The sequence below is a fragment of the Hyaena hyaena genome, unplaced genomic scaffold, assembly GCF_003009895.1.
Source record: "Hyaena hyaena isolate Hyena2069 unplaced genomic scaffold, ASM300989v1 scaffold_67, whole genome shotgun sequence".
In the NCBI taxonomy this organism is placed as follows: domain Eukaryota; kingdom Metazoa; phylum Chordata; class Mammalia; order Carnivora; family Hyaenidae; genus Hyaena; species Hyaena hyaena.
The window spans coordinates 1662228-1677626 of NW_024080699.1; the positions used below are offsets into that span (position 1 = coordinate 1662228).

Genomic DNA, 15399 nt, shown 5'->3' on the forward strand with positions numbered 1-15399 from the left:
CTTTGTTTATAACAGTAAAAAACCAGAACAATCTAAACGTCTATTATAGATAAATAAACTGTGGTACACTGACATAGTGGAATGCTACTGAGTAATTAAAAGGGAATGAACCACTGCTACACACTATAAAATGGATAAATCCCAAATAATTATGTTGGGCCGAAGAAGTGAGACAAAAGTAGAGTACATGTTGTGTGGTTCCATTTATATAATATCCTAGAAAATGGCAACCAGTTTGCATTGACAGAAAGCAGTTTGGTGGTCACCTGTGAAGGGGGAGGAGGGTGGTGGGAATGTGCAAAGCGTACAGTAAGGAAACTTGTGATGGTGATGGGCATCTTCATGATCTTGACTGAGGTGATGTTTCATGAGTGAATACCTATCAAAAATTATTAAACTGCACAGTTATTGCATGTCAATTATATTGCAATAAGGTGTTGAAAATGCTTTGGGTAGAAAACCATGGACACCATCATTTTTTATAATGGCAAAGACCCAGGAGGAAATCATATGTCCACCAAGAAGAATGTAGGTCTGTAAGTGACTCACAATTTACCATGGAGCTTTTCTGTTATTAAACCTAATATATGTGACGGTCATATAAACTTCCTCAGAGGAGAACATGAAATGATTATTATAACTATACAAAATCCTATGATTACATGTGGCTAAACACTGGAATAGGATACAGAGAAACCTTAACAGTTTAAAGTAAGGGATTATAGGTATAAACATGGAATGGTTAGCATAAATTTTTTTACCAAAAAGAATCACATCGGCCTGTTTTTTTTTCGAGTCTTATTAACATCTTTCTAAAGCTTTCTCCAAAGTATTTGGGAAGTCCTGGCACTAAGGATACAAAAAGAAACTAAAGGAAATGTAAATGCAGAATTCTCCAACAGAGTATTATTTATGTGCCTCTCTCCTTTCTCTTTACGCTGTCTCCAGGGGCTCTCTGCTTGTTCCGACTGGTCCCACTAGTGAGGTGCTGATCTTTCCCCTTCCAGGACTCTGCATTATTCAGGTCCTTGCCACTCTCTCCCCGTAGCTACCGTAACAGTTCTGCACACTAAAACTCGGTCCCCACGCTGCCATCAAGACTGACGACATCATGTATTTCCCTCATAAAAACTGTGAGAAGACTCCCACTCTGCCCACATAATACAGTTAACTGCTTCACATAAGTCTCTCAAAGCTACTGCAACCTCTACTTCCAGCCTTAATCCCAATATTATTTCCCTATGCCCAACTTCTTATTTGTCAGGTCTTAATCCCTACCCACCACCCTAGGTCCTAGGGGTGTAAAAATAAATAAAGTTTGTGTGGTGGTTAATTTTATGCATCCGCTTGGCTAGGCTACGATGCCCAGTTGTTTGGTCACACACCAGTCTAGAGGTTGCTGACAAGAAAACTTGTAGATGGGATTAATCCGCAAATCAGTAGACTTTGAGTAAGGCAGATTGCCCTCCATAATGTGGGTGAGCCTCATCCAAACAGTTAAAGTTTAAGAGCAAAGAGTGAGGTTTCCTAAAGAAGCAGCAGCCCTTCTTCAAGACTGCAACAAAGAAACCTTGGCTGGATCTCCAACGATCAGCCTGCCCTACGGACTTTGGCCTTGCCAGCCCCCCCAGTTGTGTGAGCCAATTCCTTAATGTAAGTCTCTCTCCCCTTACATAAGTATCTTGTTCTGTTTTTCTGGAAAACTCTAATACCATATGGCTCCTGCACTTATGGAACCCAGAGGCTAACCCAGGAAACAGGAATATAACCAACAATCAAATCCAATGTGGAGAGTGCCGGACCAGCCCTTCCACCATACATAAGGAAAAAAAAAATTTATTGGCTTTCAGAGATGGAACAGAGAGCAAGACCTATGATCCCTGAGAAGAAAAACGAGTGAAGAGCACCCCATGATGACCCTGGCTTTCTGCCTAGAGGTACTATCTGGATGGAGGTACAGGGAAGGAAAATACAAGCAGGGGATGGTGGCTTAGTTGAGTTGAGACGGGAAGCACGTCATTTTTTGACACCTTCTCTTCTCTATGACAACATCACTTCCAGTAATAATCATGTAATAATCATTCTCTGGTTTTAAAAAACTATTAACAGTGAAAAAAATTAACAAATATCGCGCTACAAAACATTATTCAAATTTAGTAAAATAAAATAGTTCTGGTATAAATGAAAAGTTATGCATAAGAAACATAAATATGATGCCTCACATTTCCCACTCTTTCACTATTTCACATTTACACACGAATTTCATCTCCTACGCGGTCACATAATAGGACAGATTTTAATAACTCAAACAGGTTCTTTGTCTTTACAGCCATGTGCTATCACTGTTTTCACCAAATCCATTTTTAAACATGGGAGGTTCTTGTGCCACAGGAGATGGAAACACAAATTGTAGTTGAAGTCAGTTCAAATGATTCTGAACTGTGCTAAAGGCACTCTCTAAATGAACACATGTAGCTGCTTAATACAGTGAAGAAATAATAATGTGCAACTTAAAGTTTACATATGTATTCTTACAACTCAAAAGCAACCTCATAAGTTATTTAGAACATAATCTAACAAAAGTCCTATCCCCCAACCCCCCCTCCCAGAAGTATTTTATCCCTAATTAATTGGAATTGCAGAGACATGGTGATAATTAGAAGACAGGCTTTCAGTTATTTTTATAGTTACTTTAAAATTAGCTTCAGACAGCATACCTTCAAACTTCCAGCACCCTAGGCTGGACTGCTCCCTCCACCCCACCTTTGGTGCACCCCTGGTCGGGGTGGCCAAAGGTCTGAAATCTGTGGGGTTGAGTACCGCGGGGAAAGGGCTATGCGGAAAAAGAACTCCAGAAATCAGCAAGGGTTTCCCTTGAGCCTAGCTAAATACCTGTGGACAGAGAGGGTGAGAGTCCAATGACTTGGGAAAGGCATTTACAGCCGAACCCCTCCAGACCTCATAGAGGCTAGTGCATGTTGGGGTTCCCACAAGTGAGACTGGCGTGATCTTGTTAGACACCTTGGTTACTGAGTAGACACCAGAATAGTCATACCTCAGGATTGGGTCTAAATTAGTAGCAAAGTTTATAAATAGGCCTTGAAGATCAAGCTGATTTACAAGCCTACCAGAACAAGTTTCAATGCTCTTTAAAGAAGACCTCAAACTCTTGACTCTGAACATCGTAACATTCATACTGTGGTAGACAGAATTTTTACGAATGGCATCTCGAGATGCCATACTCTCTTGTTCCCAGAACTTATGGATGTGAAATAATGGGATGTGATATTGCTCTTGTGATTGTCACATTATTTAGGTGAGATAAGCCAGCTTGACTTAAACTAATTACACGAGCCCGTAAAAGCAGAGACCTTTATCCGGCTGGAAGCAAAAGAGGAGGTCAGAGAGACTCAAAGCACAGGAAGGCTCTAACATACCCCTGCTGCTCTGATGATGGACAGGGCCTCAGGAAAAGGAATACAGGTCTTCTCTAGGAGCAGAGATGGATGCGAGCCAGCAAGAAAAAGAAGATCTCCAACCTGCAGCCACAGGAAAATGGATTCTACCAACAACCGAATGAGCCAGGAAGCAGGTTCTTTCCAGGAGTGTCCAGGTAAGAGCCCCGCCCAGCCAGCACCTTGATTTTGGCTTTCGGAGACCCCAGGCAGAGAACCCAACTGAGCACACCAGACTTAGGACTTCTACAACCGCGGGGCAAAAATCGGTGCTGTTGTAAGCTGGTAATCTTGAGGCAAGTTGTCTATGGAGCGATAGAAAGCTAATAAAGCAATGCTAGAATCAAATGAAAACATCACTATACATGCTAAGAAATGGAAAATGTGACCCAGAAGCAGGAGACAAGTCAGTCCATAGAAACAGAACCAGGAACCAAAATAAATAGAAGGAAATAAACAGAAGTAAACCAAAATAAATAAATAGAAAAGCAAAAATCAATGGTCTAGAAAATGGAAACATAATACAGAAAATAAATGAAATCAAAGGGGTTTCCTTAAAAAGATCAATAAAATTGCTAAACTTCTAGCTGGATTGATCAGAAGGGGCCGTCCCCCCTCAACACAAATGACCTCTATCAGGATGGACAGTGAGAGGCAGATCCTACAATCATTAAAGATATTATGAGACTATCACGTAGAGCTTGTGCCAATAATTTTGAACATAGATGAAATGGACAAGTTTCTTTAACGGTTCTTGAAAAAATGAGACAAAAAGAAAAAAAACGCAGTCTGAAGTAAATATGGTCAAATGTGAAAACCTGTTAAATTTGGTTGGCAGGCATCTGGGTTGATTATGGGATTTTCTGCGTGCTTGAGATGCTTTGTAACTAACACTTTAAATTCATTGATGGAAAATGATTTCCCAGGATCAGTCAATCAACAAATATTTATTGATCATCTACTATGTGATAGATATTAGACAGATACTGGCTCATACATTAGCCAACAGGTCAGACGGATCTCTGCCGGATGGAGAACACTTTGGGGGAGGGGCGCACATGCAAGTGCACACAAGATGCGTACCGACTGTGGCAAGTGCGATATAAGGTACTTTGGTCGCTATAAACATGAATTTTCAGAATGGGGGACTGAAAGAGGGAGGCTACTGCAAACACCAGGGGAGGAAAGGGGTGGCTCATGTAGGGTAGTGGTGGTGAAGAGGAGACAAGTAGAATCATTTGAGGTTCGCCATTTATGGCTTGAGCTTGGTGTTTAAAGGCTCGAGTTTGTCTTTTTTTTTTTCTAGGAACATAGTGCCCGGGCAGAAAGAGCCCATTCTGTACTTGTAGCCTCATCACTACTACCACGGTGGCCTCAAGTTACTTGCTACAGAAGCACTACATGGCACCATCCACCTGAAGGGATGGGCTGACAATCATGATGCCACCACACAACCCAGATTACTAACTTTGCACTGGTGATGGGCTCAGCTCGGCATTCAGGGCCCATGACGTAACCACACCATCCCCAGACCACCTAGGGCCCCTCTTGGTACCAAGTCAGGATCAGTCAGATTCAGTCAGGAAAGAAGTTATTTTAAAAGAGGGTATTTAAGGGGCGCCTGGGTGGCTTAGTCGGTTGAGCGTCTGACTTTCGCTTGGGTCATGATCTCGCGGTTCCTGGGTTCGAGCCCCGCGTCGGGCTCTGTGCTGACTGCCAGCTCAGGGCCTGGAGCCTGTTTCAGAGTCTGTGTCTCCCTCTCTCTCTGGCCCTCCCCTGCTCACGCTCTCTCTCTCTCTCTCTCTCCTAGAAATAAATAAAAATATTAAAAAAATAAACATTAAAAAAAGAGGGTATTTAATATAAGAAATAGGTTAGGTACTGGAGGGCTAAAAAGGCAAAGGAGAAACAATGCAGCTTAAGAAAAAAGAAAAGAAAGAAAAAGTTGTAAAAAATGGTAGTACCTATGTTAAATATTTTCTTTAATATTTATTTAAATATTAAATAAAGATAGAGATAGTGAGAGCAGGGGAGGAGGAGACACAGAATCCAAAGTAGGCTCCAGAATCTGGGCTGTCAGCACAGAGCCCAACGCGGGGCTCGAACTCACAAACCATAAGGTCATGACTTGAGCTGAAGTCTGATGCATAACCAACTGAGCCACCCAGGCGCCCTTAAAATGGTGGTTACTAGGAACCCATGAAGCCTCCACTCTGCTGAGGGCTGAAGAAATAAGAAGAGAGAGACCTAGAAGGCTGGCGGAGGGTCCCGGGAAGCTGGAGCCCAGCCCACTGCAGAGGGCGCTGGGGGCCGCAGCTGGGGTCTCTGAGGCTGCCGGGTGGGAGCCAGGGGGGACCGAGAACCACCTACAGGTGTGGAGTGAAGATCGGCTGTTGGGGCGGCCCGGCAGAACCCAGAGCGCTGGCAGGAGGGGGCGACGGCTTCCCCTCCAGCCACCCCGCGGGCGGTCTCCGCTGCCCCAGGGGCCCCAGCAGGGTGCGAGGCAGCTGCTAAGGCAGAAGGTGGCTTCCAGAGTCCTCCTTCCAGTCTCACCAGGCAGAGCGCAGGGAAGGGCGGGTCTGGGGCGGCGAAACCACAGCTTCGCAACTGGCACACGCTGCTTTATCTGCAGTCACGTCTCGTGAAACAGTGTGTCCAGTCGTCTGGCGCACCTTCCCAGAAACGTTTTCATTAGCGCCAGAGCTCCCTGTGAAACGTTGGCTCTATTTTCCAGGGCGCGTGGTCACCTTCATGTCCATAAAGTCGTCTGGGGTACAGGACTTTGTAATTCTATGCCTGGTACTGACGCTATACATTTTCCCGCAAATCCACTTTGTAGCTATTTGCATCAGATTACAAAAGGTGTGTTTTTAAAAATGTTATTATATATATAAATAACCTGAGGTGTTTATTTATGATCTCCAAATATGTCACCACTTACTGTACTGCTTTTAAAGTGATTTTTTTAGAAATATCAGAGGATTTCTTTCTTTTTTTAATGTTTATTTTTGAGACAGAGACAGAGCTTGAGGGGAGGAGGGGCAGAAAGAGAGGGAGACAGAGAATCCAAAGCAGGTTCCAGGCTGCGAGCTGACAGCACTGAACCAGAAGTGGGGCTGGAACCCACAAACCGTGAGATCATGACCTGAGCGGAAGTCCGAATCGTAACCGACTGAGCCATCCAGCCGCACCTTAAAGTGATTTTTAAAGGCTTGTCTATTGAAGTGATTTTTAAAGGTTTGTCTACAATGATAGCCAATATTTGCAATGATGAGTTTACAGCACCAGGCACAAAAACTACATTTGTGTTAACTTTCATTCTTCCCCTATTTGCTGGTTTCATCAGGTGACCTCTGCAAGCATGAGAACATCATACTGCCAGAGGCTGTTTCAGGCTCCACTACTATTTTCTTTTTGTTATTTTATTTTGTTTATTTATTTATTTTGAGAGAGAGAGGGGGGGGGCAAGCAAGCAGGGGAGGGGCAGAGATGGCAAGAGAGGGAATCCCAAGCAGGCTCTGCACTGTTTGTGCAGAGCCTGATGCCGGGCTCAAACCCACAAACCTGTGAGATCATGACCTGAGCCAAAATCAAGAGTCGGATGCTTAAACTGAGCCACCCAGGTGCCTCATTCAATTCTCTTTTTATTTTTTTTTTAAAATTTTTTAATGTTTTATTTATTTCTAGGAGAGAGAGACAACGTGAGCAGGGGAGGGTCAGAGAGAGAGGGAGTCACAGACTGAAACAGGCTCCAGGCTCTGAGCTGGCAGTCAGCACAGAGCCCGACGCGGGGCTCGAACCCATGAACCACGAGATCATGACCTAAGCGAAAGTTGGATGCCCAACCGACTAAGCCACCCAGGCGCCCCTCAATTCTCTTTTTAAAATAAAGTAATTGAGAGCATGTCCAGTATTCTGAGAGACTTGGTAAGACAATTGATTCTTACAAAGAGAATTAATTCTCATTTTATATTCAGTTCCATAAGGCAGTGCTGCTTAAATTCTCTGCGGTGAAGGACCCTTTTAAAATTTTTCCAGTCTGCTGCAAACTGATACTTTGTAAAAATTAATAAAAATGAATTATTAGAAAAACAAAATTAAAAAAAAGACATACAAGATAAAAGCTGCAATTTCATGTTATTAGTTTAACAAACAGGAAATTACAGTGCAATAAATATTAACCAGGGTACACATGATATAGAGAAAAAGAAAGGAGTAGGAAAATGGTACATGTTGTTGATTTGCTGGAAGTATGCATATGGGCCACCGCTCACTATGACACGTGTCGCTGTTTTTTCATCTTGAAGGAAACATGAATCCCCATATTAAATGGTTATAGGTGCAGTCTGAATCAACACTATGTAGAAATATTTAAAGTTTTTCGTGTGGCAAACAGACTTGCTTCTTAATAATTTATCTCAGATTGCCAAGACTAATAGCAGGAGATAATGCAGATTTAAACTGTTTCTATGTTTTATTTTGATAATAATTAAGAAGAAGAGGGGGAGGAAGAGGACTAAGGAGGAGGAGGAGACATTGCAGTCTCACAAAATGGAGAAAACGACTTTGGAGCAGTTTTAATAAACTCACTTTATTCCCTTTTAAATTTTATCTGAAATGAAGAAAGTGCTGCTATGTTTCCAGAGTCCTTTAAATACTTAAATAGAAGTCAGTTCCAGCGATGTATCCTGTAAGTTACAGTTACATTTAAATCATCTTTTGATGAAAGAAATGGATTCTGGATCCATGAATGTTTTAGGCACAGATCTTCTTTTGATGGAAAAGAAAATTTAAAATGCCTTATCAAACTTTAAGGTGTTTTGTGATAGCTTTTCACGCATGTACAATATCAAGATCATCACCTACATCACTGATAATTGTTAAATTATGGAATATGTGTCATAAAAATCTGTAGAAACTGTGTTTCCAAGCTTCTAACTTTCGTTTTTGCCCTTTGATCTTCTCTTGAAAAACTTGCTGCACTTCTTCTTTGCATGGAAGAAGCGAGATCATTAAAAGTACTGAAGAGCTTAAGCAACCCTGCTTGTCCAATTCACATTTTCAACAAGCCGGGACGAAACTGTCTTCTGGTTTTGTAGAAATGGTGAGTTGTTCTGTAGATCAAACATCCTCAAACATTTGTTCTCTTGATTATCATCATACCTCAGCAGGCTGTATTGGCTCTTCAGGATCTGGTTTCAAAGTATCATATAACATGAGGGAATAAACCAGAATTTAACATACCAGCTCTTACCTAATTTCACGACTTTAAGTAGGACGCTATGTCTACTGTTTAGTTCCATCATTCTTCTTTCTCACAAGAGACACAGTACATTGATTTACATTCTGATGTGAGCCCCTTAATTGGGATAACTACTCCAGGATGTTTTCCACACCATCAGAACGTGCTCCTACACAGAATGTAAACTCCGAACATATGCGTTGACAACGTCATCCTTCATAGTGTTCTATAGTTCAGACTTAGTTATGTTTCTCGGCAACAAAGGAAATCTCTCCTTCCTATCGCCATCACAAACAGGAAGATGAGAGAGATTATCACGCTGCGATGAAAAAATACGTTGAGAGTTTTAAACGCTCTGTGAGTTGGTCTTTCATATTATTGGCCGGTTCCTGAATATGCTGAGTGAGCGAGGCCCTGAAAGTAGTACTCGAGCAACTTCTTTGCTGTGGATCCACCCAACATTTCCAAACAAATACCTTTGATACAATCCCCACTAAGGTCTTGGCTGCCGTATATGGATTTTAGTCTTGGCAAGCTGAGAAGCCCTAATGTTTATATGTGAAAATATTGAACATCTGCTTCATCAGGCTTTTAGGCCAATATTCTTCCAAAACATTTTTGTGCTCTTGAACTTAATTTTTCTAAGCCAGTGACCCACACATTTTGATGGTTCCATTGCTTTGTAGCGACTACATCTCTACAAATGATTAAACACTGTTTTCAGGATGTCAACATCAATGACGGCTATAAACTGAACTCTGTAGGTTTCAGGGAAAACCAAGATGAACTCTTGGGGTCTTTTGTCCTTCCGAATCACTACCATTTTTACCATTTGGTTGATACTCTTGTCACATTCAAAAAAGCTAAGTATTTTCTTGCCCCCTCGCAAACCTCCCAAGATAAAAAACAAAACAAAAACAACCTCCAGTGAGGCTTGTTATGCCTTCAATAAATTGAGGGTGAAAAGTAACTAACATAAATTTTACCTCCCTAATTAATAGTGTTAAATCATAAAGTGAAAATTGCCGATTAAAAATGAAAACCTGTAAATGTAAGTTGTAAAAATAAATGCTTACATCTTCACAGATTTTGATAAACTTTTAGGGCACAAGTTGACAAATCTAATAAAATGTCACGTTACGTTATGGTTCTGCTGCACGTGATTATTTATTACACAACTTGTACTTCATGGCTCACTGTTTCAGCTTGCCGATACTGAAGTGGTCTATACCGTGTTTAGTGAGATGAGTTTACCCTTGTCAACTTGGCCATCATAATAATCCGAAACTGCTCCTAATGCTTACTCACAGATCGGTAAGACTTCACGGACCAGCACCAATCTGCAGACCACGCTTTCAGCAGCAACTGCCCAAAGGACTGTGGACATAGAACTCAGGGTATTTGCTGAGAAACTACATCAGGGATGTGGGATAAAGCAGGCGGATAAAGAAAAGGTAGAATTCTAGGAAGCCCTGTGGGCACTTTTATCTGAGTCAATGGGTGGATGGTGAAACCATTTACTGAAATAGGGAGAAATATATTTGGATATGTTAAGTTTGGGATGTTAGGAGTCACCCAAGTGGAGAGGGTAAGTATGTGTGAGTATGGAAGTTAGGTAGAGATTTAGGGTCCCTAGGGGGCTCAGTTAAACTTTCAACTCTTTTTTTTTTTTTTTTTTTTATTTCTAGGAGAGAGAGAGAGACAGCTTGAGCAGGGGAGGGTCAGAGAGAGAGGGAGTCACATACTGAAACAGGCTCCAGGCTCTGAGCTGGCAGTCAGCACAGAGCCCGACGTGGGGCTCGAACCCACGAACCGCGAGATCATGACCTAAGCGAAAGTCGGACGCTTAACCGACTAAGCCACCCAGGCGCCCTTAAACTTTCAACTCTTTTTTTTTTTTTCTTTTAAATTTATTTCTGAGAGAGAGATAGAGAGGCGGCGTGAGCAGGGAGGGTGAGAGAGAGAGGGAGACACAGAATCTGAAACAGGCTCCAGGCTCTGAACTAGCTGTCAGCACAGAGCCCGATGTGGGGCTTGAACCCATGAACTGTGAGATCATGACCTCAGCTGAAGTCGGACACTTAACCGACTGAGCCATCCAGGCGCCCCTAAACTTTCAACTCTTGATTTGGGCTCAGGTCATGGCCTCACAGTTTGGGGGTTTGAGCCTCACATCACACTCCTTTCCCCCTTTCTCTCTACCCCTCCCCTGTTCATGCCCTCTCTCTCTCTCAAAATAAATAAACTAAAAAAAAAAAAAAAAAAGGTGGGAAGTATGTTCTTTATAAATACCACAGCCAGAGAAGACCTCATGGAGAAGGGGCAGCTGAGCAAACACTTGCAAGTGCTAGGAAGCAAGCTTTGTGCATATCTAGAGGAAGAGCACTGCTGACGGAAAGCAAAGCATGTGCAAAGGCCCTGAGACAGGAATGCACCTAAATGAGGAAAAGTGAGAAGGCAAGTGTGGCTGGAGTGAGCAGGTGAGATACAAATGAGGACAGGGGTGGTGGTAGGGGGAGGTCGAGGGAGAGGGGGAGGAGATCATTTAAGGCCTCGTTGACCGTTGACCACTATAAGGATGATGGCTTTTATGCAAGTGAGATAAGAAGTCACTGGAGGGTTGGGAGCAGAGGAGTGGCCCGACCTGATGCACATTTAAAAAGATTCCTTGAGGGGCACCTGGGTGGTTTAGCTGGTGAAGCATCTGTCTTCGGCTCAGGTTACAATCTCACAGTTCGTGAGTTCGAGCCCCACGTTGGGTTGTGCTGACAGCTCCGAGCCTGGAGCCTGCTTCAGATTCTGTGTCTCCCTCTTTCTCTGCCTCTCCCCTGTTTGTGCTCTGTCTGTCTGTCTCTCTCAACAAATAAACATAGATTAAAAACAAAATTTACAAAGATCCCTGTCCTCCCTTGGGTGGAGGACAGAATTGAGAACAGACGCAGGCCAAAGGCAGAAGCATGGGGCTGGGCTGGGAGTCCGGCTGGTGGTGGCGGCCTGGACGGGGGGCAGCAGAGGCACTGACATGATGGATGCGGAACGGAAGAGAAAGAAAGGAGCTTGGGCTGACACCGAGGTTTTTGGCATAAGCAGCACAAAGGGTGTAGATACCATGAATTAGGATGGAAAAACGTTAGGTTTTGACCATGAAGATGCCTATGACATATCCGAGCGGAGAGCTGAATGAGAACAGAAAAATAGGAAACCACCTAGAAGCGACTGAAATGTCACTCGTAGGGAGTGGTTATGTAAGTCACTGCACCGCTTTGCTGCGGAAGGAACGGCCGTGATGAAGCATGTGATATAATTATACTGGGATGAAGATGTGTATTATACGAAAAAGCTAGTTGCAGAATGTATGGTAGCATTTTAATGAGATTGTAAATAATCTATGTATGTAAGTATGTGCGTGTGTATGTTAGCTTACATGCCCAGAAAAAAATGTGGACATATACACCGCAGACTGCTAATTGTATCTATATGCAGAATGGGATTGGCAGAGGGGAGAATGGAATGTACACATTTTATTTTATTTCTGTATTATTAGAAGTTTTATTTTTTAATTTTTTTTAATTTTTTAATGTTTTATTTATTTCTAGGAGAGAGGGAGAGAGAGAGACAGCGTGAGCAGGGGAAGGTCAGAGAGAGAGGGAGTCACAGACTCTGAAACAGGCTCCAGGCTCTGAGCTGGCAGTCAGCACAGAGCCCCACGCGGGGCTCGAACCCACGAACCGCGAGATCATGACCTAAGCGAAAGTCGGACGCTTAACCGACTAAGCCACCCAGGCGCCCCTATTATTAGAAGTTTTAAATAAAGAACATGTATCATATATGCAATATAAAAACCAAAAAACCTGAAAAATTTTTACAGTGCTCTTTTATTTTAAAAAGTTTTTAATGTTTAGTTTTCAGAGAGACAGAGAGAGAAGGAGGGAGAGACAGAAAAAATAAGCGGGGGAGGGGCAGAGAGAGAGGGAGACACAGGATCTGAAGCAGGCTCCAGGCTCTGAGCTGTCAGTACAGAGACTGATGCAGGGTTTGCACCCAAAAACCGTGAGATCATGACTTGAGCAAAAGTCGGATGCTTAACTGACTGAGCCACCCAGGTGTCCCTTTACAGTGCTTTAAATGCTGCTTGGTTCATACCCACGCAAACACTCTCAAGCCCAGGTACATTGTGTTAGGGCTGTTCTTTGAGACAGGCAGAAATTTTCTGATTGCCGCTTTTGTCTGAGGCATCGAGCAGTTGGAGATCTGGGGTGACTGGCACCGGGAGGGGGAAGAGTGAACCAAAGCAAGGGGAAGGGGAAGAGACGAAATAAGTCAAGGGACAGTCATGATACAGAGATTGAAAACTCAATATGGGGTAGGACTGAGTCTCCAGACATGTGTTTGTATGGCTGGCACAGAGTTTATCAACTTCTTTTTTCAAGTTTTTATTGAAATTCTAGTTAGTTAATATATATGGGTAAGTTGGTTTTAGGTGGAGAATTCAATGATGTGTCACTTACTTACAACACCCAGTGCTCATCACAAGTGCCCTCCTTAATGCCCATCACCCATCTAGCCCATCCCCACCCACCTTCCCTCCAGCACCTCTCAGCTTGGTCTCTATCATTAAGAGTCTCTTATGGTTTGTTTCCCCCCTACTCTCTCTTTTTCCCCCTTTCCTCTATGTTCAATAGTTTTGTCTCTTAAATTCCACACATGAATGAAATCATATGGCATATTTTTTTCTCTGACTTATTTCACTTAGCATAATACATTCTAGCTCCACCCACATCACTGCAAATGGCAAGATCTCATTCTTTTTGATGGTTGAGTAATATTCCATTGTATCTATACACCATATCTTTATCCTTTCATCAGTCGATGGGCACGTGGGCTCTGTCCACAGTTTTGCTCTTATTGATAACGCTGCTGTGAACATCGGACGGGAGTTCTCCAGTGTGACACAAGCCCACCACTCCCCATGACCTCACATGCAGCCGAAGTCACACAGTTATGTTATTGGAGGCAATGACTTTTACACTCCCATGCTGACACGCATCGAGTTCTTCCCTGGGCTATGCGCTGCGTTCAGTTCTGCTGTGTGCTTGCTGTTTTGGGCGTGTGGGGAATGCCAGAAGACTGAGAGCATGAATACTCTCCCCCATGAAATCTGCACGTCTCATCTATCTCTCTGTTAGCCAGGTTCATGTCTTCGGTCATGGCCACAAAAACTGAAGTGTTAACAACATCACTTTTTTAGTTTATACTCAGGCTGTGAACGTGTGAACTGTACAAATCAGCAGGCAATGGAGTCCTGATTTCTGATTTTTTTATTTAAAAAAACATTTTTTTAAAGGTTTTTAAAATTTATTTCTGAGAGAGAGAGAGACAGCATGAACAGGGGAGGGCCAGAGAGAGAGGGAGACACAGAATCTGAAACAGGCTCCAGGCTCTGAGGCTAGCTGTCAGCACAGAGCCCGACGCGGGGCTCGAACCCACGAACCGTGAGATCATAACCTGAGCCGAAGTCAGACTCTCAACTGACTGAGCCACCTGGGCACCCCAACCTGACTTCGGATTGAATTTTCACCATTCCTTCTCTTCCTGGACTGGTAAGAGTTCTCCTTCTCCTTCAGTGCAGAAGTAGTGCAAAGCTATCAAGACTCAGTCGTTGTTCTGATGATGATGTGGCAGGGACGGATGGAATCCTGACAATACAACACTGTGCCTGGGCAGCGTCAACCTCGCTCACAGTCTGAAGGTGGGGGAAAGAAACCTTGGCAGGTGAAGACCCAATAAAGTTAAAAATAAGCTCAGCATCTCTTTTGCCAAGCAGCTTTCTGCACATTAAATAATATCCATCCTAAGATGACTATAAGTGGCTATTAATATAATTATTTGTTGAATGAATGAATAAACAAATGAATGCTCTACATTCAGTATCTCTTTATCTCAGTGAAAAGAGAGCCCTAAATAGACCTCTGTGGAATTCTTTCTTTCAAAGTGAGTTTCACGATCTAATTACGGCCCTCAGGCCGGCGTTGGGTCCTCAACTTCTGTGTATGGAACATAAAACTAAGAGACCTGGAAGGGAAGGGACCATCACATTTAACCGCATGTCTCCGGGGGGATGGAGGGGGGGAACGGGAACCTCTGAAAATGTTCTTTTTCCAATAATCATGGAATACACATTGCCTTTTAAGATTTGTTTCCCAGAACGGCAGAGATCATTTAGTCTGAGAGAACAGAGTGGCTTAATTATTTTTTTTTTCTTGTCTAGATTCTCTGCCAAGAACCACAGAGCAAAATGAAATGACAGTGTGGGTAGACAGCTGCTAAGTAATCTCTTTGTTGTATTTCTAATAAGATAGCTACATCATTTCTGTTGCTAACGTATAGCCATATTAGTTCTGAAATAAGCTATTATGGTTTTTTTCCCCTCAGTGGACCCCAGTCACAATAAGTAATACATCATTTATAATTGGAAATGCGTGTCCTTACAAACAAAGTTTGCTCCTTCTCGCTTAAACTTTTAAAGACTTTTGAGTATATTGTTTGAATTAGAAACCAGCAGCTTGATTTGCACACATAATTTGATACTGACTGAGCATCTCGTAAGGCCAGGCTCTGGGAGTATAATGAATACGAGAAGCAGGTGAGGGCAGGACTCTGAAGGAGACAGCATTTAAGGGAAGCAGACTGGGAGAGTCGGCC

General features: G+C 42.9%; 1 protein-coding gene across 1 annotated transcript in view; it reads right to left on the reverse strand.

Annotated features, from left to right (window-relative positions):
* Nucleotides 1-15399, reverse strand: part of EFCAB11 (EF-hand calcium binding domain 11) — a 148758-nt gene that overhangs the window by 23844 nt on the left and 109515 nt on the right. The window lies entirely within an intron of this gene.